Source organism: Scyliorhinus torazame, chromosome 5, assembly GCF_047496885.1.
Source record: "Scyliorhinus torazame isolate Kashiwa2021f chromosome 5, sScyTor2.1, whole genome shotgun sequence".
In the NCBI taxonomy this organism is placed as follows: domain Eukaryota; kingdom Metazoa; phylum Chordata; class Chondrichthyes; order Carcharhiniformes; family Scyliorhinidae; genus Scyliorhinus; species Scyliorhinus torazame.
This window is the reverse complement of record NC_092711.1, coordinates 80903638-80925596: the sequence shown is the minus strand read 5'-3', so window position 1 is coordinate 80925596 and position 21959 is coordinate 80903638. Positions and strand designations below refer to the sequence as shown.

At 44.7% G+C, this 21959-nt stretch overlaps 3 non-coding genes across 3 annotated transcripts; 1 reads left to right on the top strand and 2 right to left on the bottom strand.

Moving 5' to 3' along the window:
* Positions 1 to 5636: 5636 nt before the first annotated feature.
* On the top strand, positions 5637 to 5726 carry trnap-cgg (transfer RNA proline (anticodon CGG)). Its single transcript is given in 2 exon segments — positions 5637 to 5672; positions 5691 to 5726. It is a non-coding gene; the product is annotated as a tRNA-Pro (tRNA).
* A 12354-nt stretch (positions 5727 to 18080) lies between these two features.
* trnav-cac (transfer RNA valine (anticodon CAC)) lies at positions 18081 to 18153 on the bottom strand. Its single transcript has one exon. It is a non-coding gene; the product is annotated as a tRNA-Val (tRNA).
* Positions 18154 to 20130: 1977 nt separating this feature from the next.
* Positions 20131 to 20203, bottom strand: trnai-gau (transfer RNA isoleucine (anticodon GAU)). The gene has a single exon. It is a non-coding gene; the product is annotated as a tRNA-Ile (tRNA).
* Positions 20204 to 21959: the final 1756 nt, after the last annotated feature.

Below are 21959 nucleotides of genomic sequence, written 5' to 3'. Positions count from 1 at the left end.
CCGGTTTCCTCCCACAGTCCAAAGATGTGCGGGTTAGGTGGATTGGCCATGCTAAATTGCCCTTAGTGTCCAAAATTGCCCTTAGTGTCCAAAAATTGCCCTTAGTGTTGGGTGGGGTTACTGGGTTATGGGGATAGGGTGGTGTGGGCTTGGGTGGGGTGCTCTTTCCAAGAGCCGGTGCAGACTCGATGGGCCGAATGGCGTCCTTCTGCACTGTAAATTCTATCTATCTATCTAACATTGAGGGCATTTAAAAGTTTATTGGATAAGCATATGGATGATAATGGCATAGTGCAGGTTAGATGGCGTTTGTTTTTTTACTACCCATGTCGGTGCAACATCGTGGGCCGAAGGGCCTGTACTGCGCTGTATCGTTCTATGTTCTATGTTCTAAATCCGGCAGCAGAGGGTGCCATGTCCAAGCAGGGGCGTGATGATGTCGTGTGATAGCACTATCAATGCCGACATATTTAGGAGACTAGGTGATGTCATAATTGTGTTGGTAGCCTGGGTGATGTCACAATGAGCCTGGTCCCCTGCAGTGTGTGAGTGGAACAATGAACTGAACAGAACCCGGGTTCCCTCTCTCCTCTCAATCTCTGCCTCATCCCATTCACTCAGAGAGATTCAGCCAGACATGTTTCTGCTAATACTGGTGGCGCTGTTGGGCGATAAGTACTGGATAATGTTCACCATGCCAGATGGGCTGAAAATAGGTTGTAATAATTAATGATCAGACATGTCTATCTGGTGGGTAGAGTGGAGGTTCCACAAACTCACACATTTACAAACAAATCTAGGTCAATTATGTTTAAACTCTTGATATTTAATTCCTCCACTATTGCAGGCGGACAATGCGCAGATCCAGTATCTCAGTCACCGTGTCAGAAGGAGATTTGGTGCAATTACATTGTCAGTATTCAGAGTCGGACACTCGCTACATCCAATGGTATCAGCAGAAAGAGACGCAGCCACCAATCTGGATTATTAGCAATGTATTATAATCTCTGGATTACTACCCGAGCCATGTGCCAATTCGCATAGGGTTGAGAAAATTAGAGAAGTTAACACGCGGCTAAAGGAGTGCTGCGGGAAAGAGGGATTCCATTTCATGGGGCATTGGCATCAGTACTGGGGCAGGAGGGACCTGTACCGTTGGGACGGTCTTCACCTGAACCATTCTGGGACCAGTGTTCTAGCGAATAGGATAAATAGGTTGGTCACAAGGACTTTAAACTAGCAAGTTGGGGGGAAGGGAAGTGTAAAGCTATGGACAGTATAATGGTTAATGGAGATCAAGGCAGCAGGTTACGTGACAGGTTATTATGTAGAGATATGGCTTCAAAGACAAGGAAAATTAGGAGAAAGGGTAAGAGGAAAAATAAATTTCGAAAAGTTACTGATCAAGGTGTTAGGATTCATAACAAAGACATAAAAAACAGCATAAGTGTACTTTACCTGAATGCTCGTAGTATACGAAATAAGGTAAATGAGTTGATGGCGCAAATCATCGTGAATGACAATGATTTAGTGGCCATTACTGAAACATGGTTAAAAGATGGTCACGACTGGGAGTTAAATATCCAAGGGTATCAGACTATACGAAAGGATAGAATGGATGGTAAGGGCGGTGGTGTAGCTTTGTTGTTTAAGAATGGCATCCGGGCAATAGTAAGGGATGATATTGGTGCTATGGAGGACAAGGTTGAATCAATTTGGGTGGAAATCAGGAATAGTAAGGCGAAAAGGTCACTGATAGGAGTTGTCTATAGGCCATCAAATAGTAACAGGATGGTAGGGCAGGTAATAAGCAAATAAATAACGGATGCATGTAGAAATGGTACAGCGGTTATCATGGGTGATTTTAATCTGCATATCGATTGGTTTAACCAGGTTGGTAAAGGCAGCCTTGAGGCGGAGTTTATAGAATGTGACCGGGATAATTTCCTGTAACAGTATGTAATGGAACCTACAAGGGAACAAGCGGTCCTAGACCTGGTCCTATGTAATGAGGCAGGATTGATTAATGATCTCATAGTTCGGGATCCTCTTGGAAGGAGCGACCACAATATGGTGGAATTTAAAATGCAGTTGGAGGATGACAAGGTAAAATCAAACACTAGTGTTTTGTGCGAAAACAAAGGTGATTACAATTAGATGAGAGAAGAACTAGCTAAGGTAGACTGGGAGCAAAGATGTCATGGTGAAGCAGTTGAGGAACAGTGGAGAACCTTCCGAGCGATCTTTCACAGTGTTCAGAAAAGGTTCATACCGACAAAAAAGAAAGACGGTAGAAAGGGGAAAAATCGACCGTGGATATCTAAGGAGGTGAGAGAGAGTATCAAATTGAAGGAAAAAACATACAAAGTGGCAAAAAATTAGTGGGAGACTAGAGGACTGGGAAGTCTTTAGGGGACAACAGAAAGCTACTGAAAAAGCCATAAAGAAGAGTAAGGTAGACTATGAAAGTAAACTGGCTCAGATCATAAAAGCAGATAGTAAAAGCTTCTACAAATATATAAGACAAAAAAGAGTGGCTAAGGTAAATATTGGTCCTTTCGAAGATGAGAAGGGAGATTTAATAATAGGAGACGGGGAAATGGCTGAGGAGCTGAACAGGTTTTTTGGGTCAGTCTTCACAGTGGAGGACACAAATAACATGCCTGGGACTGATGGAAATAAGGATATGATAGGTGAGGACCTTGAGATGATTGTAATCACTAAGGAGGCAGTATTGGACAAGCTAATGGGGCTAAAGGTAGACAAGTCTCCTGGCCCTGATGGGATGCATCCCAGAGTGTTAAAAGAGATGGCTAGGGAAATTGTAAACGCACTAGTGATAATTTATCAATATTCACTAGACTCTGGTGTGGTCCCAGAGGATTGGAATGTAGCAAACGTGACACCACTGTTTAAAAAAGGAGGTCGGCAGAAAGCGGGTAATTATAGGCCTGTAAGCTTAACCTCGGTTGTAGGGAAAATGCTGGAATCTATCATTAAGGAGGAAATAGCAGGGCACCTGGAGGGAAATTGTCCCATTGGGCAGACGCAGCATGGGTTCACAAAGGGTAGGTCGTGTCTGACTAATTTGGTAGAATTTTTTGAGGCTGTTACCAGTGCAGTAGATAACGGGGAGCCAATGGATGTGGTATATCTGGATTTCCAGAAAGCTTTTGGCAAGGTGCCACACAAAAGGTTGCTGCATAAACTAAAGATGCATGGCATTGAGGGTAAAATGGTAGCATGGGTAGAGGATTGGTTAACTAACAGAAAGCAGAGAGTGGGGATAAATGGGTGTTTCTCTGGTTGGCAACCTGTAACAAGTGGGGTCCCTCAAGGGTCAGTGTTGGGCCCGCAGTTGTTCACAATTTACACAGACGATTTGGAGTTGGGGACCAAGTGCAATGTGTCAAAGTTTGCAGACGACACTAAGATGAGTGGTAAAGCAAAAAGGGCAGAGGATACCGGAAGTCTGCAGAAGGATTTGGATAGGTTAGGTGAATGGGCTAGGGTCTGGCAGATGGAATTCAATGTTGCCAAGAATGAGGCTATCCATTTTGGGAGGAATAACAGCAGAATGGATTATTATTTAAACGGTAAGATGTTAAAACATGCTGCTGTGCAGAGGGACCTGGGTGTGCTGGTGCACGAGACGCAAAAAGATGGTGTGCAGGTGCAACAGGTGATTAAGAAGGCTAATCGAGTTTGTCTTTCATTGCTAGAGGGATGGAGTTCAAGACTAGTGAAGTCATGCTGCAATTGTATAGGGTGTTGGTGAGGCCGCATCTGGAGTATTGTGTTCAGTTTTAGTCTCCTTACCTGAGAAAGGACATATTGGCACTGGAGGGAGTGCAGAGGAGATTCACTAGGTTGATCCCAGAATTGAGGTGATTAGATAATGACGAGAGGTTGAGTAGACTGGGACTGTACTCATTGGAGTTTAGAAGGATGCGGGGGGATCTTATTGAGACATATAAAATTATGAAGGGAATAGATAGGATAGATGCGGGCAGGTTGTTTCCACTGGTCGGGGAAAGCAGAACTAGGGGGCATAGCCTCAAAATAAGGGGAGGTAGATTTAGGACGGAGTGTAGGAGGAACTTCTTCACCGAAAGAGTTGTGAATCTCTGGAATTCCTTGCCCAGTGAAGCAGTTGAGGCTCCTTCTTGAAACGTTTTTAAGAAAAAGATAGATGCCTTTCTAAAGAATAAAGGGATTCGGGATATGGTGTACGGGCCGGAGAGTGGAGCTGAGTCCACAAAGATCAGCCAAGATCTCATTAAATGGCGGAGCAGGCTCGAGGGGCCAGATGGCCTACTCCTGTTCCTAGTTCTTATGTTCTTATTAACTCTGAAGAAAGACGCAGCTTCAGACGATATCTGGCGGCTGCTGACAAGTCCGAACAGAACTGTAACCTCAATATAAGCGCCCTCAGTCTGGAGGACGCGTCGGTCTGTTGCTGTGCAGTGAGGCACAGCATTGGATATAACATAACGCCCCGTAGAAAAACCTCAGCGAGTATTTACTGGACAGCTAAGCTTTATTTAGTGTCATTGCTTGCGGGAATAATTTCACGAAAGCAGTCAGGTCGATCTATTGCAGTTATATTGCTTTCTCTGTTCTTGTACAAGTCAACACAGAGACAGTTTGGTAAATCATAAGGCTCATCTCCATGCGGCGATTTCTACAGTAAATTTAAACTTGGAAAACCCACTAGCAGCGGTAGTGAAAACTATCTGATGTGGCGCTAATTATACCTAAAATTATGGATATTTTTTCCAAAACTTAACTCAGGTGGGCCCAAGGCCACTGAGTCTCCGCTATCCCATCCTGTAATGAACCTAAAAATGTGTGAAAGTCTGCAATGCACGATAACCATTTCAACAGAGCATCATCGAGCAACACGATTATTATTATCGTGCAGGGCCATGTGAAGTTTTGGTGTATGGTTTAGCCTTCAACAGAAATTTCAAATTTTCGTTCGATCTTGATCGATGTTGACCATTTCTGCCCAACGAGAATGCGTCATCCAGGTCAGGGGCAAAGAGGGAGAGGCAGGTCCCAGGGTGAGTGCAACAACACCCCAGGGGCTATGCGACTCCACCAGTTAGAAAAAACCAGCAGCGCCGCTGATGTGAATTTGTGCGGTCCCGACAGATCCTCACATTCTCACACTTGCTGCATTCTCGTAGCTGTTGATCAATCTGCCCTGACAGCTCCTCCAGACACATCTTTTCATTCTTTGTTTGTTCCTTTGCTCTGACAGAGAGCTGGCACAGACACGGCAGCCCGAATGGCCTCATTCTGTGGTGTAATTATTCTCTGATGCGATGCTAACCTCACCCTGTGGCCAGGGAACCCAAGGCCTTTTCTCATTTAATCTCTCCTGACTTGCACCCGGTCAGAGCCCTTTCCTGTTGTTCTGTTTGCTCCCTCCGGGATTTCACTTGGTTACAACGTCCGACATTTCTAACCGGTCTCGGTTTTAATGAAAGGTGATGGTGAAAGACGAGCTTTGTTGTCCTGTCGACAAATGCCGCCTTACTCCCTGAGTTGTTGCAGTATTTTCCGCTTTCTCCGTAGATGTTAGATCGACTTTCGGTGGCAATGACAGTCTGCTTCAGTCATGTGTGAGGGGCTCGTTGGTCTAGGGGTATGATTCTCGCTTCGGGTATTTGGGTTTCGGAATTTGCGAGAGGTCCCGGGTTCAAATCCCGGACGAGCCCTTTGATGATGTTGGTCAAACAACATGTTTTCTTCATTTATTTACGGCGCAGACCGCCGGATTAATTCACATTGGGGTTGCTTTGAGAAACTGAGCTCACGCTGCCGGGAACCAGTTCTCGTTACCGAGAAACTCGAGACATTTTCGAAAAGGTTGTCTATGAGTGGACATTCACTTATCTCTATACACTAACTCTGGTGGATTCAGGCAGCTCTCTGTCCCTTTCATTTTATTCAGATCAGCAACTTCACACTGTGAAGTCTCTCTTTCTTCCACCACATGTTTATTTCCACCAATTTATTTTCATTGCTTCCATTGACATGTTTTACCCTCAGCATTGTCCCTCCTCCCCCCAGCCCAAATCATTCAGACTCAAAACGTCAGCTGCCATCTCGTCCCACAGAGGCTGTCAGACCTGCTGAGATTGTCCAGTATTTTCTGTTTTTGTTTCAGATTGAAGCATCCGAAGTAAGTTGCATTTATCGTACATTTAGACATGTTTGAATGGTGATTAAATATGTTCATCTGCATTTGTAAATCCATTAAATTCTGTCGTGGATGACCAAACTGCTAATATCCGAACTGTGCCAAAAACGGAAATGTTTTTCTTCTCCTTGCGTCTTGAAAATTCAGTACGTCTGACTTTGTTTAATGAATTTTAAGGTCTTATGTGAGACGAAATCTCATATTCCTTGAACATGCGAGGTCGGAGAACAAACGTGTTTTGTGCAAACATTCCTCACACAAAATAAGAAGAACTTAATGTTTCTGTCCGGTTTCGAACCGCAGACTTTCCGCGTGTTAGGCGAATGTGATGAACACTACGCTACAGAAACCGTTGGTAATTAAGCAAGCAGTGGACGTGTGCAATGTACAACCTCACTGTGTTGCTGCAGCTTCTCATGGTTCGTCTGAGAGGCCATGTTACTTATTGCAAGAAGACTGTTGTTTCTTAAAAACCCATGTCTCAACTTATAAAACCATAGGATATAGAACTTAAGATAAGTTACGTCTTGTTTGAAGTGGAAATTTACATCAAAACCTCTGCAGCCTATCGTTCATGTATAAGAAAGGAGCGCTGGCAGAAAATCCGCACTGAACCTGGATTTCCACAGCTCCCTGAGTACTTCACGCCACCCCACCCCTGTTAGTCTAAATCTGACCAAATTTCCAGTTCTCCAGCCTTGACAAAGCGTCACCCAGACCCGGAACGACCGCTGCCATCTCGCTCCACAGAGGCTGTCAGACCTGCTGAGATTGTTCAGTATTTTCTGTTTTTGTTTCCGATTGAAGTATCCGCAATAAGTTGATTTTATCGTACATTTAAACATGTTTGAAATGGTGATTAAAAATATTCATCTGCATCTGTAAACCCATTAAATTCTGTAGTGGATGAACAAACTGCTAATGTCCCAACTGTGCAAAAATAGGAAAATCTTTTTCTTCTCCTATCGTTTTGAAAATTCAGTACTTCTGACTTTGTTGAATGAATTTTAATGTCTTCTGTGAGACTAAATCTCATATTTCTCCACCACACGAGATTGGGGGAACAAACGTATTTTGTGCAAACATTCCTCACAGAAAACGAGAAGAACTTGATGCTTCTGCCCGGTTTCGAACCTGAACTTTTCGCATATCAGGCGAATGTGAGAACCACTGCACCAGAGAAACCGCTGGCAGTGCAGCAATCAGTGGAGGTGTGCAATGTTGAACTGCGCTGTGTTGCTGCATCTTTGAAGGGTTAGGCTGAGAGGCCATGACACTTATTACAAGAAGACAGCCGTTTCTTTAAAACCGATGTCTCCACTTATAAAACCATCAGATATAGAACTAATATTCAATTTAAGATAAGTTATGTTTTGCTTGAAGTGGAAGTTAATTTGAGAAGGCAGGGCTTTCACGAATAACCTCAGCCGACACGAGAATTGTTGATGCCCTGTTCACCTTGCTCTGCATCAAGAACCCACTGAGCTAAACAGGACGCCAAAATGCTAAACTCCGAGCCAGCCAGAAGTCAAACATGGAATACCCGTAGTCAAACGCGTTCGCCATTGCGCCACTGGCACAGAGCAGTGCATGGGGCTTTTGCTATTTCCCGTCAATGAAGACCAGTTACGAGATTGAGGTAATATTCAGAAACAGACTAAACTCGAGATGTTTTGAACCGGTTTCGAACCGGTGACCTTTCGCATGTAAATCGAATGCGATAACCACTACACTACAGAAACAGCTGGCTATGCAGAAGCCAATTGAACCGTGCCACGCTCAACTGAACTGCCTTGCTGCAGCTTCTCGTGGTTCGGATGAGAGGCCATCTCACTTCTTACAAAAAGAGGTCTGTTTCTTTAAAACAGATGCGTCATCTTACAAGACCGGAAGTAGTAGAATTTATTTTGAACTTCGGCATTTGATCAGCTAATATCTAACGGATTATTAATGCATCATTCTTATCTTCCTCCAGAAACATTCAACCAACTTTACTCAATAGTTCTTTAATTAATTACTTAATGCTTAACATCAGTATATTTACAGAATTTACAGTGCAGAATGTGGCCATTCGAGTCTCCACCAGCCCTTGGAAAAACCTAAGCCCACACCTCCAACCTATCCCGTGACCCCACCTAAACGTTTTGGGCACTAAGGGCAATTTAGCACAGCCAATTAGCCTAACCTGCACATTTTTGGACTGTGGGAAAAAACAAGAACACACGAAGGCAACCCACGCAGACACGTGGAGCAAGTGCAAACTCCACACAGATGGTGACCCAAACCGGGAATCGAACCGGGAACCTTGAAGGTATGAAGCAGCTTTGCTACCACTGTACTACCGTGCACCAGTAGTAGAATGGAACGGGCAGGGGGGTCTCCCAGACCATAGGACGCCCCTGGATAGCCAAGGACTGTGCAGGCTGGCCCTTTGGCCGCCCCCTGCAACATGGGAACCTTGGCACTGCCACACTGGCACCCAGGTGGCGTTGCCAGGGTGCCAGGCTGGCACTGCCAAGGTGCCCAGGTGGCAGTGCTAGGCACCAAGCTGGCCAAACGGCAATCAGCTGGGAGCCTCCGATTCTCTTGGAGACCCCACGGGTGCCGTTCCGTCTGTGGGCACTCGCCTGAGATCCCCGACACATTATTTATCACGTGTCACGTTTCACTGGGTAATACAAATCCCATGGTGCTTTGTTGACTTTGATCACAGTCAGCTTTTGAACAAAATCAAATCTAGTTAAATGGAAGTGACTTGAGAATTATGAGTTGCTTATATTTGACCCCTCTGTGTTTTGGTGTGAAACATTCTGCAGCCTCAATCCCGTTCATGTATAAGAAAGAAGGGGTGTCAGCAAATCCGCACTGAGCCTGGAGTTCCACATTCTCCTGAGTGGATTTTCCGGTTTCTCAATCATGGAGGCCGTTTTTTCTTTCCCGTACCAGCCTCCCCGAACAGGCGCCGGAGTGTGGCGCCTAGGGGCTTTTCGCAGTAACTTCATTGAAGCCTACTTGTGACAATACGCGATTTTCATTTTCATTTCATTTCAAAAAGCTGGTTCAGTTAAGTCTTTGGTATTTCCTCTAATTCAGCTACAGTATCGTTTGTGTCTGTCCTTTTGAGTACATATTACTATTAGATATGCTTCAATCTGGCCTATTCCATTTGCTGCTCTTAATGCGATCTGCTCTACATTGAAGAGACTAAATGCCGACTGGGGGACCGCTTTGCAAAACACCTTCGCTCCATCCACAAACTGGAGGCAGACCCTCCATCGCTTGCTATTTCAACTCACTGTCCTGCTCTCATGTCCACATGTCCGACCTTGGGCTGCTTCAATGTTCCCCTGAAGCCCAGCACAAAACCGAGGAACAGCACCTCATCCTCCGAATAGGCACGTGACAGCCTCCCGGACCTAACTGCTTCACACTTGTGATTATAGACAATCTGTTCTTCCCATCATTATAAACGGGGAAATGCTGGAAAATCTCAACATGTCTGACAGCACCTGTGGAGGGAGAACAGAGCTAACGTTTCGAGTCTGGATGGCTCTTCTGATTGAGCTTTTATTTCCATGTTGATTGTGAGGTATGGCAGCAGTTGAAACAGATCTTGATGTCCGAGTGATTTCAGAATGGAATATTTGTATTTGCAAATTATTCTCTCGCCGTGTCCAGTGTCTTAGTCCAGCACCTTCACACCTCAACCACAAAAACACAGTGACTCTGTTCAAATGTTGATCAGTGAAGATATCAACCATCCTTCGCTTTGTAGCATGTGGATACGAATCTGCTGACCAATCTCCACTCAAAAAACAATAAAGCAGGAAGTCTCCTCTTACATTGTTCTTTTTTCCTCTGTACGATTTTAATATGAAACTACACCAATAATGTGAATAAAGTTTGCATTGGTAATAGAGGCGAGACTCATATTTACAGGGTTTTATTCACTTAGCCACTGTTCTGTCCATGTGACCAGCCAGTCTATCGGTCCTGTAATTTAAGGCTTCCCTCCTCGCTGTTTACCGCACGACCGGTTTTCCAGTCTGGAGTGTCTTCGCGAGTGTCGACCAGGCCGAAATTTCAGGTTCGAATCCAGACAAAAACATTATATGAACTTACTTACCTGTCAGGGGAAAGCTATACCATTAAAATATTTAAACATATTGAAATGTTTAATGAGCATTACACCAATTACCAAATTGCATGAATAATTATGACAAGAAAAAAGCACGAACTAATTGGGGCCATGTCAGAGATGGGAAAAGCTGAGGCTTGTTTTGTAGCGAGAAGTTGGATCTCAGCTCAGAATCCATCGCAAGAGGCTAGATTTTATGGATTGAAAGGGCATAGTTTGTGGAGAGGGAGAAACCATATAATTTGCATCTCGTTGTTCTCCCGTACGTAGATTGGAATAATCCACATTGCCAATGTTACAAATGGAAGAATTGGTGAGATACTCTGTTCACAGAACCGTAACAAAGCTGGAACTTAATTGTCGCTCTGGAGATTCTCACTTGGAATAAACAAGAGACGTTTTAAATGAGATGCAGCGCTGCAGTGCACAGCTCTTGGATTTATTTTAGTTTCTGAAAGAGGATGCATGCCCAGCAAATGGCCTCTTCTTTGCCATTTGCTATCCCATTCTTGCTGTTATTGGCGCCCCAGGTAACTGCTGGATACAAAAAACGACTCTTATTGTTTTTTGTAAATGTTCAGAAATGTGATATCTTCCCTTTTAGGATGGGGCTGGATATTGAGTCTGGGCGATAGGGAATTCAACCACGTAACGAACTATATGTATCGATAACGTATTTATGACACCGTGTTATGGTAAAATGAAGTGTATTACTTACACTTCGATTGTGGGGCAGTACAAGATATTATTGAAGTTATTTTGCGACATGCTTATAGAAATGATTTGTTGTCGCTGGGGTATGAATTCCAGTATATGGCATTGCGTAAATAATAATCGGTTATGTGATTAAACATCAGCTTTTATGTTAATGCAGTGAAATGCAAATTAGTCTTTTAGCATTGTGGAGGATAATAGAGCATCATGGTGTAAAATAACGTATTTTGATACTATTGGAGCATCGTAAGATGATTTATTACAGTGTACTCTTTATATGAGATTAATTTAAATATAAAAATGTGATTCCACGAATGTACAGTGAAATCTCTGGAAAAATGTAACAATTACTGTACAGTAGGTTGTCCCAACAGTTATTTTTATTTTCTAATTCATCTCCGGCATGTGGGCGTCATTGGCTCGGCCAACATTTATTGCGCATCCCTCGTTGCCATTGACAAGGTGTGATGGCCTGTTTACTGGAAAAACTACAAGTCCTGCTGTGTCGGGAGGGAGTTCCAGCATTTTGACCCAGTGACAGTGAGGGGACAGTGCTATATTAACGTGGCCTCAGAAATTAATTATGGAAACGTTGGAAAGATATCAGCGAATATTCCCGATTCCGAGGACAGAATGTAGATATTCTGAGATCGCCGATAGTTCTATGATATTACATCGGGGGCGGGGGAGACTCTGGAGGCTTTTGAAACGTCGAATGTCGAGATTATTAAAAGCCAGACGTTGCCGGACTGGGGGCCAATGTAGATCAGTGAGCACAGGGTTGATGGATGGACACAGCGTCGTCTCAATAAGCAGCAAATGTTTAGGTTGAAATTTCGTTGGAAAGCGAGCAATGGGGATTGAATCAATGACCAGAGAGCAAAGCGTGCGGTGGGGATTGATTGTTAAGGCGCCTGTAGTGACACATGATTAATCCAGGATTGGATATTGAATAAACAGCAATAATTTTGGAAGATTTGTAATCTGGAGATGGCAAAGGAACTAATCAGGAAGGATTCAGCAAATTGATTGGAAGGGAGAATGGTTGGTGTTTGGACTTCGTTCGGTGCCATCTTTTCCGTTTTATCTCTCACAGCCAACTTGTTGGCAATGATAATCTTATACCGAGGACGGTGCAGACTCTCCTGGTGCATCAACTACGACCTGGTGGCGGTAGCCGTGAGCGACTTCCTGGTTATCATCACTACCGTCATCCTCAACCGGGTTGGCCGCATCTACTTTCGCCAACAACGATCCCTGCGTGTGCAGTAAGCATCATGCTGGCCTTTGCCACCCGGGATGGCTCAGTCTGGCTGACCGTGGTCTTCACCATCGACCGTTTTATAGCTATCTGTTGTCAGAGCCTGATACTGTACTCAGAAATCTGCATTGTTAGTTACAGGATTGATCTGTGCCATTAGCTGCATCGCCAACGCTCCTTTCTATTTTATCTGCCGGGCATTGTACATCCCGGATGGGGTGTTCTGTTTCTGTGACCGCAGGTCCACTTATTTCGCTATGCCCGCCTGGATGGCCTACGACTGGCTGGACCACAACTTAACCCCTTTTTCACACTCTTCCTTATTCTGCTTCTCAACGCCCTGACTGTAAGACATATTGTAGTGGCCAGCAGAGAGTCACGGGGACTCAGAGATGGCCAACAGAATGAGGTCCATTATCCTGCTCTTCGCCATTGCGCTCAGCTTCCTCCTTCTGTGGACACCCCATGTTGCACATTTCCTCTGCGAGAGGATTAAAGGCAAGGGTTATTTTAACAGCTCGGATTTCAGTGACCCGCAGTACATCCTTCAGGAGACAGGCCCCATGCTCCAGCTAGCAATTTCCTGCAACAACGCCTTCATCTATGCAGTGGCCCAGACCAAGTTCCGAGGGGAGCTGAAGAAGGTACTGATGTGGCCCCGCAGCGCACTCACTGCTTGATTAAAACGGTAGAAAATACACGTGAGAGCCTGCTCAGGTTAATTCACGTCCGTAATTCAGTGTGGCACGCACCGTGCCCAATCTTATCGCCCCATCTCGGAGGGTGTGAGGTTGGAAAATGCGGCGAGCCATTTCAAAGTCCATTGGTTTTAGCGAGAGTGGAAGATCCCTGTCTCTTTCTTCAGAATCAGAACGTCCTGGTTTAAGCTTCCGGACTTGAGCGATTACACGTCTATACTCCTGTGTCCAGTGTCTCTTGTTAACCTGAATCAATACTGAGCTATCACAGTTGCTGCCTTCCTGGTTGAGACGCTAAACCATTCTGTGTAATACTACATTACAACATGAAAATTCCCAATTGGCTACCGTCCTGAGGACGTGACAGACGCTGTATATATTCTTCTTTCTTTCTTTCTTTCTCTTATTTCAATAAGACTCAACCCTTCACAACCGTTAATCCGAACAATTAAACTAAATTATTTCACTTAATGTTCTTTGAGGCCTGTTTCTGCCGATGTCAATAAATCCCAATCAAATGCTGAGGGTTAATATTGTGAATAAAATGGCAAATAAAACAGCTTTGTGTTAAACACGGTGTGCTGGTACTTTTCATTCTATCTCTAAAACAATTTACTTTAGAATTCCTCTCAATCACACATGTTTCCTCCAACTTCACATCCAACAAGTGTGAGGAACTCAAGGCGATTCTTTGTCTCTAACATTGAGACAATCCGATCAACTGCCTCTGGCGTTTCCCTTTCACTAGTCCACCAAAGAAAATATTTTCCGTTTTTTTTCAGTCTTTCTTAGTGATTTGAGCCCACGCTTGCACCCTATCCAGTCACCCAGTAACCCCACATTACCTATTGCCCACTGAGGGGCAATTTATCATGGCCAATCCACCTAACCTGCACATCTTTGGACTGTGGGAGGAAACCGGAGGAAACCCACGCAGACACTGGGAGAACGAGCATATTCCACACAGACAGTCACCCGCAATGGAATCCGGGACCCTGGAGCTGTGAGGCAGCAGTACTAAGCACTGTGACAGCGTGCCGCCTGTGATTGTCGACCTGCTCCATTTTCACTGTGGGTCTCAGCGCGCAGTAATACACGGCGCTGTCTGTCATCTTCAAATCTGTCATGGACAAGTGAAAAGTGCTTTGTGTCGGGTTGAGTTTCCCGCTGAAGTGTTCAAAGCCGGGAACCGTCTCGTTATACCCATAACTATCGGCTCTGAGCAGATACTGTGGAGCTCGGTGTGGATACTGGCGATACCAGATCAGGCCATAGCTTGTAGCTGAACTCGATGCCGAGTAACTGCAGGGTATGGCTGAATCTTCACCCTCTTCTGCGTCGACTCCTTGTTCTACCTGGGTCACGGTGTCTCCCTTACTCATCCCTGAAATTAAACAACAAATATACAGCGAGTTAGACGAAGCAACATGCGGAGGTCGTGTACCCGAAGATAAAATGTAAATAAATATAAGGATTGGGGAATTTAGGACAGGGGTTCAATATAACCGACCTGTTATCAGGACAATAACCAGAGACAGGCTGAGTTTCACCCTCATGGTTCCAATCTGAACTCGAGAAACAGAGGCAGTGAGCACTGTCTGTACCAGTCCTGCAATTCCGGAAGTTTAAACATTCAGAGCGATGTTATGAGGTTAAATGCGATTTCTTCTCTCCGCCCATTGTCACGTCTTAAAACAGTCGCTTCCTCTAGAAGGGAAACATGCTCTTTCATAAGTGTTTAGAGAGCGCCCTCCCGTGGACAGCACGGCCGCATATTGAAAACAGACTCACGGCCACTTCAAAGACAAAAACTATAAAGAGACAACCATACAGACATATGTTCCAACGTGCGTTGACATAAAACTAGAAGTGCTCTGGAGAGTTTCGATATATATTACTCTTAGTTGCTAACGATGAAAATACGTGAATAAATGTGCCTCCCGTGTTCACCAGAATGAATGAAAATCGCTTATTGTCACAAGTAGGGTTCAAATGAAATTACTGTGAAAAGCCCTTAGTCGCCACATTCCGGCGCCTGTCCGGGGAGGCTGGTACGGGAATTGAACCGTGCTGCTGGCCTGCCTTGGTCTGCTTTAAAAGCCAGCGATTTAGCCCTGTGCTAAACCAGCCCCTAATATTCGAAGCCTCGAATATATCAGAGAATCAACAGAAATATAGACACAGAGACAAGGAAACCTACTGCTAGATCCCCAAACTGACGTACTCAAACATAGATACAGACACCAACACTTGGATCGATAAGTAAACAGAGTAACACCGCCACAGATATACAGAACCTTCGAATTTTCACATTGAGCTTTCTGAAATGAAATTTCCTGAGGTTGTGTCAGTGTGGTAATATCGTGGAGATATTCATTGCCATTAAACTGTGCATTTTAGCAACATGAACATCCATGGAATGTATTTGTCATTAACCGTGATCATGAATTTGTACATGCGATCAGATTGTGGACCCGTTCGTAGAATCAATGTTCGGGAATGGATTTATGTTTTTCAGACAAGCAAGTTCTCGATGCATCCATAACACGAGGGAGGCTGGTTAGAGTAAGACAACCATTCTCGGAGACGTGCTATTGGATTTCAAGGACAAAGGCTTCCTTTAACGGTAGATTGTGTCCCAGGATAGAATAGTGCGGCTAACATAGAATTTGGAGTTCTGCTTTTCAGAATGGTATGATATTGCTATTTGGTTGTTTCATTTCTTTTTACAGCTTTGACTGTGTGTCCATTCCACTGTCGATACAACTCTCTTCTATTTACCAACCTACTGTTGAATTAGCTTTGGTCTCTCGCTTTACCGATCCCAATCTATCTATAATCTCCAGTTTTCTCACTCGTCCTGTCAGTCTCACAAAAATAAACACCTGTTCTGTCTCCGAAAGAAGGAAATCTTGAAAAGAAGCAAAAGGTTATCCGCTTTAATATCAATTCCGTCTCTCCGTCTATATCTACATACCTACCTACCTATCTATCTATCTATCTATCTATCCATCTATCCATCTCTCTCTCTATCTATCTATATATATATGAATCTATTTATCTATATGTCTATCTATATATCTATACATATATATATATATCCATCTCTCTACCTATCTATCTGTCTATCTATCCATCTATCAGAGTGATTTTTGGAGATCTCGTGAAGAATAAATTGCATCTATTCAATCTCTGAACATTTCTGTGCAACTGTCTTGTCAGAACCAAAGTGTGATTCTCACTTTCGTATTCATGCATACTCCGAGGGAAATAATGAAGTTAACATTTATTTATCTGCCATTCTGGGCACGCCAAAGAATATCACCATTTTCACATTGAATGGGCTGCAGCTCACTGACACCGCTGTCTCCTTCTGTGTGCCCAGGTCAACACATTGAGAAAGGCTCCGGGACAACTCGGACCTTTATTGGCTTCTGTGATATCATTTAGAAGGAAATTCATTCAAACGGACCACCAGGTGGCGCATTGCACCGCCTGTCACGCTGCAGGAACCAGATAATGACCATAAGACATAGGAGCAGAATGAGCCTACACGACCCATCGAGTCTGCTCCGCCATTCAATCATGGCTGATATTTTTCTCATCCCCATTCTCCTGCGTTCTCCCCATAACCGCTGATCCCCTTATTGATCAAAAACCTATCTATCTCTGTCTTAAAGTCACTCAGTGAAATAGACCTCCACAGCCTTCTGCGGCAAAGAGTTCCACAGATTCACCACCCTCTGGATGAAGAAATTCCTCCTCATCTCTGTTTTAAAGGATCGTCCCTTTATTCTGAGATTGTGTCTTCTGCTTCTAGTTTTTCCTACAAGTGGAAACATCCTCTCCAGGTCCACTCAATCCATGCCTTGCAGTGTCCTGGACGTTTCAAGAAGATCCTCCTCATTGTTCTAAACTCCAACGAGTAGAGACCCAGAGTCCTGAATCGTTCCTCATACCATAAGCTCTTCAATCCAGAGATCATTCTTGTGAAACTCCTCTGGACCCTTTCCAAGGCCAACACATCATGCCTCAGATACGGGGCCCAGAACTGATCAGAATGCTCCAAGTGTGGTCTGACCAGAGCCTTATATAGCCTCAGATGTACATCCCTAGACTTGTATTCTAGACACCCAGACCCGGAACGACAGCTGCCATTTCGCTCCACAGAGGCTGTCAGACCTGCTGAGATTGTCCAGTATTTTCTGTTTTTGTTTCAGAATGAAGCATCCGCAGTAAGTTGCATTTGTTGTTCATTTAGACATGTTTGAGATGGTGAATAGGTATGTTCATCTGCATTTGTAAATGCATGAAATTCTGCTGTGGGTGTACTAGCTCCGAATATCCAAAATAGGAAGATCCTTTTCTTCTCATTGCCTGTCGAAAATTCAGTACTTGTGACTTAATGTGGAATTTATTTTAGTGGCTCATGAGAGACTAAACCTCCAAATCCTCGAACATTCGAGATCGGGGAACAAAAGTACTTTGTGCAAACATTCCTCACACAACATGAGAAGCACTTGATGTTTCTACCCGGTATGGACCCGGGGACCTTTCGCATGTTAGGGGAATGTGCTAACCACTACATTACAGGAACCGCTGGCGGTGCAGTAATCAATGGACTTGTGCAATGTTCAACCTCACTGTGTTGCCGCCTCTTCTCATGGTTCGCCTGAGAGGTCATGTCACTTATTACAGGAAGACAGCCGTTTCTTTAAAACCGGTGTCTCAACTTATAAAACAATCAGGAATCGAACTTTCCTGACTTGAAGATAAGTTATGTTTTGCTTGAAGTGGAAGTAAAATTGAGATTATTTCGTAAATAACCACAGCCGATACGAGAATTGAAGATGTTCTGCTCACTTTGCTCAGCATCAAGAACCAGCTGTCACACCCACTGAGTTAAAGCGCAGGCCAAACGTTTTAAGTCCGAGGCAGCCAGGAGTCGAACCTGGAATTTCTTGATCCGTAGTCAGACGCTATCCATTGCGCCACTGGCCCATACGGGTTACGAGATTGAGGCAATAGTCTGCAACAGACAAAACCAGAAGTATGAGATGTTTCTGCCCGGTTTCGAACCGGGGACCTTTCGCGTGTGAGGCGAATGTGATAACCACTACACTACAGAAACAGCTGGCGACAACCGGACGTGTACAATGTGCACCCTCACTGTGTTGCTGCAGATTCGCATGGTGAGGCTGAGGGGCCAGGCCACTTATTACAAGACGACAGCTGTTTATTTTTTAAAAAACAGATGTTTGAACATATAAAACCATGAGATGTAGAAATTAATATCGATCTTAACATAAGTTATATTTTGCTTAAGCTCGGTCTTAAATTTGTGCTCTTTGGTCTCGAGGTATGGTTCTCGTTTAGGATTTTCAATCAATACCCATGCGAGCGGTCGTGGGTTTAAATCCTGGACAAGCCCTTTACTCCAGGTCTGACATTATGAATTGTTTGCGATGCTGACAGCGGCGTTGGTTTGCATTGGCCCACTCTGAAATAAATTCCTCAGGACTCGGGATGTTTATGTCGTTTCTCTCCCCACAGATGATGCTCGAGGGAGACAGTGTCTGAGCTGTATTGCGTTCGGATAGAATTGCTGCTCCAGATCTGCGTTCACTTCACAGGGACGTGACCCATCTAATCCACAGAGCCAATGTGGAGAATTGAACTGACTGGAGAGCTGCATCTTAACGCTGACCTCCCGGACCTCGGCCTCCTGAAAGGTTCCAAAGAGGCTCAACAAACACTCGAGGAACAGCAGCGCATCTTTCCATTAGGCTCCATACAGTTTTCACACTCTGTGTGCAACAGTCTCACACTGTAAATGCGGCCCCCATTCTGTGTGCCCTTACATCGCAGATTTGGGTTTGAATCTTGTTTCCACTTGTTCTTTGTATCCGGGCGGTAGTTGTTGAGAGCTGGCACAGACACAGCGGCTGGAATGGCCACATACTGTGGTGTAATTATTCTCTGATGCGATGCTAACTTCACTCTGTGGCCAGGGAACCCTAGGCCTTTTCTCATTTAATCTCTCCTGACTTGCACCCTGTCAGAGCCCTTTCCTGTTGTTCTGTTTGCTCCCTCCGGGATTTCACTTGGTTAAAACGTCCGACATTTCTAACTGGTCCCGGTTTTAATGAAAGGTGATGGTGAAAGACGAGCTTTGTTGTCCTGTCGACAAATCCAGCCTGACTCGCTGAGTTGTTCCAGTATTTTCCGCAGATGTTAGATCGACCTTCCATGGCAATAGCAGCGTGCTGGAACAGCCTTGTGGATTTAACAGTCTGCTCAACAACTTCGGACTGTGAAATCCCTCCTCCCCGTTCACCACATGTTTATTTTCATCAACTTATTTTCATTGCTTCCATTGATATGTTTTCCCCCACCATTGTCCCCCCCCCCCCCCCCCCATCACATCCCCCTAGCCCATGCCATCCCTCTTGGGAAATCGGTCCCTTGTACCTTATTGTCCTCTGCAATTAACTCATTCTAATCTCCTTTTCGCCTCTATCAGCACCGTTCTTAACTTTGATTAGAACCATTTACATTCCCTTTTTCTTCTTTCTGTCCAACACATTTTTGTTATTCTCCACCTATCGCTGGCCGTCTATCGAGGCCCAATGCTTAATGCTCCCTCCCTTCCCCCACACACACACCGCCAGTCTAAATCTCACCAAAGATCCTGTTGTCCAGCTTCGACAAAGAGTCACCCAGACTCGAAACGACTGCTGCCATCACTCTCCACAGAGGCTGTCAGACCTGCTGATATTGGCCAGTATTTTCTGTTCTTGTTTGAAGTGGAAGTTAAATTGAGAGGGCAGGTCTTTCATAAATAACCATAGCCGATACGAGAATTGATGATGCCCTGCTCACTTTGCTCTGCATCAAGAAGCAGCTGTCCCACCCACTGAACTAAATGGGACTCCAAAAGTTTGAACTCCGAGTCAGCTAGGAGTCGAACCGGGAATCGCCAGCCAGTCGCGTTACCCATTGCGCCACTGGCCCATAGCCGTGCATGGCTTTTGCTATTCCTCGATGATGAAGATCAGTTACGAGATTAAGGTAATATTCAGCAACAGGCTAAACTAGACGCACGGGATGTTTCTGCCCGGTTTCGAACCGGGGTCTTTTCGCGTATCAGGCGAATGTGATAACCACTACACTACAGAAACAGCTGCCCATGCAAGAGCCAACGGACCTGTGCCACGTTCAACTAAACTGCCGTGCTGCAGCTTCTCATTGTTCGGCTGAGGGGCCCTGTCACTTCTTACAAGAACGCGTCTGTTTCTTTAAAACTGATGTCTCAATTTACAAGACCAGAAGACATAGAACTTCTCTTGAGCTGAAGCATTTGTTCAGCAACCCAAGGCCGGAAGTGAACGTTGATCCCTGGCGCTGTGAGGCAGCAGTTCTAACCACTCTGCCACCTCGCTGAAATTTTGCTATCTGGAAACCGCTCATGCCTGCAGATAAAATACTCACCGAATCGACTAATTGACCTCATCCTAAAATGTTTTACAACGCACCCGCCAGTAGAGGGTGGCATTGTCAAGCATGGGCCTGATGAAGTCACGTGATGGCACTGACAAAGCCAATGGAGATGGTATCCTGAGTGATGTAACAATAGCACTGACACCCTGCAGTGTGTGGGTGGAACAATGAGCTGAACAGAGCCCGGGTTCCCTCTCTGCTTCTCAATCTCTGCCTCATCCCATTCCCATTCACACAGAGAGATTCAGTCAGGCATGCCTCTGTTAATACTGGCGACGCTCTTGCATAGTAAGTTCTGGATTGTGGGCTGGATTCGCCGGTCCCCCAGCTGCGTGTTTCTCAGATGGACAACTCACTCTCAGAGTCTCGGAAATTTTGATTAACCCTTGATAGATTAGAATTTAGAAGGATGAGGGGGGATCTTATAGAAACATATAAAATTATGAAGGGAATAGATAGGATAGATGCGGGCAGGTTGTTTCCACTGGCGGGTGAAAGCAGAACTAGGGGGCATAGCCTCAAAATAAGGGGAAGTAGATTTAGGACTGAGTTTAGGAGGAACGTCTTCACCCAAAGGGTTGTGAATCTATGGAATTCCTTGCCCAGTGAAGCAATAGAGGCTCCTTCATTAAATGTATTTAAGATAAAGATAGATAGTTTTTTGAAGAATAGAGGGATTAAGGGTTATGGTGTTCGGGCCGGAAAGTGGAGCTGAGTCCAGAAAAGATCAGCCATGATCTCATTGAATGGCGGAGCAGGCTCGAGGGGCCAGATGGCCTACTCCTGCTCCTAGTTCTTATGTTCTTATGTTTCATTCCTCTACTTTCGCAGGCGGACTATGCGCAGATCCAGTAACTCAGTCACCGGTGACAATATCGCATCAGAAAGGGGTTCCGTGCGTTTAGATTGCGGATATACAGACCCAACTATGTACCGCATGCTCTGGTATCAGCAAAAACCGGCACAGCCGCCGAGATTGATCATCATTAACTTATTGGCGATGAAGAAAGAGGAGATCTCAAGGCGATATCTGGCGGCTGCCAACAAGTGTAAAAAGAATGGTTATACCAATATAAACGCGCTCAGTGTGGAGGACGGGGCGGTCTATTACTGTGCATTGAGAACAGTGTCACAAAGCAGCTACAGCCATGTACAAAAACCTCAAAGAGTATTTTCAATTCTACTAATGTTGCGTTCCTGCCTTTGCTCTGGGGGATGATTTGATCTCGATTCAGAAAAACACTCAAGTCTATATATCCACCGATTATATTGGGGTCTCTGTCCTTGTCCAGGTCAATTAAGGGGACATTTGGGATTCGTGAGATTAATCTGCATGTCGCCATGCACAATAAATTTAATATTGGAATATCACTTCCGAGCAGAAGTAATGCAAGCTCTCAGATGTGGGGATAATCAAATCTTCCAGGACCATTAACT